This window comes from Triticum dicoccoides, chromosome 3B, assembly GCF_002162155.2.
Source record: "Triticum dicoccoides isolate Atlit2015 ecotype Zavitan chromosome 3B, WEW_v2.0, whole genome shotgun sequence".
NCBI classification, from domain to species: Eukaryota; Viridiplantae; Streptophyta; class Magnoliopsida; order Poales; family Poaceae; genus Triticum; species Triticum dicoccoides.
Genome location: NC_041385.1, coordinates 754,867,903 through 754,870,354, shown reverse-complemented (window position 1 = coordinate 754,870,354; position 2,452 = coordinate 754,867,903). Strand labels below are relative to the sequence as shown.

The 2,452-nt window shown below is 45.8% G+C and overlaps 1 long non-coding RNA gene across 1 annotated transcript; it reads right to left on the bottom strand.

The window, feature by feature from the left end:
• Positions 1-357: 357 nt before the first annotated feature.
• On the bottom strand, positions 358-1,624 carry LOC119282044. The gene is made up of 3 exons (XR_005138614.1): positions 1,546-1,624; positions 1,093-1,465; positions 358-1,008 (listed from the first exon to the last, which is right to left on the bottom strand). It is a non-coding gene; the product is annotated as an uncharacterized LOC119282044 (long non-coding RNA).
• Positions 1,625-2,452: the final 828 nt, after the last annotated feature.

The following is a 2,452-nucleotide window of genomic DNA, read 5'->3' as shown; positions in this document are numbered from 1 at the left end:
AGAACAAGATCTCTTCACCATGGGAGGGACCTTATGTGATCCGTGAGGTCCTCAACGACGGGGCATACTACCTCTGCAACAGAAAAACAGGGTGGATCACGAACCGACCATGGAATGCAACTCAGGTACGTCTTTTTCACCCATAAATTCCTGCTCTTCTTAGCATAACTACTTCAAACTTTTAGCATTTTTGTCTTAGCTCAATCCAGAACAAATTGGGTAATAAAGGATATTCACCGTGTTCCAACTTGTGATTTGCTAATAGACAAGTGAAACAAACAAACCTCTTTGGTTGACTAACTCGGGGGCTGCATCGTGCCTGCTTGATCTGGACCTAGGAGGCACTTCATCCTTACCGACCTCTTAGGGCCACAAGCCGCAAAACTTAGGCGGTGGCCCTTGCAACAAAGGAACATCCAAACGGCAAGTCGGAGGCTGAATAATTTCTCGCGGGTATGCCCCGCCATAATAATAACCAACTTGACGGCTGACGCGACCTTAGGCCTCCCACATGCGCTTGGTCAGTCAAAACTTTGCCCAAAGGCATCAACCAAGAATTCAAACTACAAAAGTTGAAACATAAAAATTGTAACAAAGTTGACATGGCCTAACGCCACACACAACCAACAAATGTTCCTACTCTTTCAGGCTCACATCCAGTCGCCACCATCAAGGCGGTGTCCTTGACTTCTTCAAAGAAATTCGTCAGAGGGCGGTTCTCAGGAACGGAGGTCGCAACAACATGAGTGGAGACCCCAGGATAGCGCAACCTCAAGCGTGCAAGCACGGGTCCTGCTCCTTCCTTGGCGACAGCTTCTTGGAGGTCGACCAAGCGATCCGGGGCTCCAGCTACACGTTCGATCAACGGACCCAAGAGGACATCAACATCCTGCGAGATCCACATCGAACCTGCCACACGGGTCAGCGCCTAGGACATCTGTTGAAGAACAATAGTGACAACACCAAGGCTGTCTTGATCCGGCACAACATACATTTATGGAAGAATACCTGCAACAGTTAACAACAATTAACAAACAGGGCCAGACGCCAGACAAAAAACACGTCACAAAAGGACAAGGAAAGGGCATCCACCTCAGCCGGCCTCCTGGGGCTTGGCTATTTGGCAGTATTGATCTGACAGTTCCACCGACATGAGTTGATCGACCTCTCTCAGGGCGGCCTCCTCGGGAATTGAAGGGCTCTCACGCTTCTCTGCAGCTTCAATCTCATCCCAGACGGACTGGATTTGTGGCCACGGGTCAGCCTCTGTCTCTCTCATCTTGCACCATTGCCCGGATACCGGAGGTAATGTTTTGGTTGGAATCCCCAGCGTCTCGCGTTTTCAACAATAATTCCTGGCAGGAACAGGCCTCCAAAGCATCCAACTCGGCGATGCTCTGATAATTGTTGGCCTCCTTCCAAACCAAGCTAAGACGACGACACATCTCGTAATATTGCTCCTCGGCTGCTTCACGGCAATAACAAGCTATATCAGCAAAAAATAAGTCTAAACCAATTAAATGTCAGTAAGCAAAAGGTACTCACAGATGCAATCGGATACGGAGGCCTCCAACGCAGCGGTTCGGGCCTTCTCACTCTCTAGCAATTGGTCCCCTCTCAATCTTCTTGGTCAGCAAAGCGCCACGCTCCTGCAGGACCTACGGATCAAAAATCAATACATTTACAGGCCGGGGTCTACAACACAAGCAATTACGAAAACAAGTGCACGTATCATGTCCACAGGCAATTACGAAATATAAGCAGCACGACGCGATAACACGACGACGCGAAATAGAACACGACGCGTCAGCCTAATCCAGAATGTAAAATCATCACTTAACTAACAAGCATCACAAGAGTATAATGAAAACAAAGCTAATGCATTGAAAAAAAAGCAGACTGGATAGATGGATCCCAGGCGAAACATTATGAAACTATACCCCAAATATCATTCTTCTGTTACAGAAGATGCATAAACAATGGGGTTCCCTTGCCCGAAATTCATCATAGTAAGCTTGGTGCAGATTATTGTATCACGAATAGGATATTTAAGACCAGAACACAAGAGAGTTGCTGTTACATGCATATGCAAAAAACTAAGCTCTAAAATTTATACAGAGACGCTATTCTCTTGCTAAGCTCTTAAATTGCTTCTCCCGGAACAGAGATGCTATTCTCTTGCTAAGCTCTTAAATTTATATACAATTTTGATAGAAACATGTGAGACGTCCCTTGCTTATTGCTGATACTGCAACTGTAGTTTGTATGAGTCTACTTTTGTGCTTCCATACACCTGTTATGAAGCGTAAAGCATTCATCCTGACAAAAAAAACAAAGGATGACATAGGACTCTTCTACCAATTCTAGAACTTGTTCCTTTCTGAACCAAGCATCAACCAAAAAGTCATGTCAAATTTGAACCAAAACACATATCAAACATCACACAGAGGGA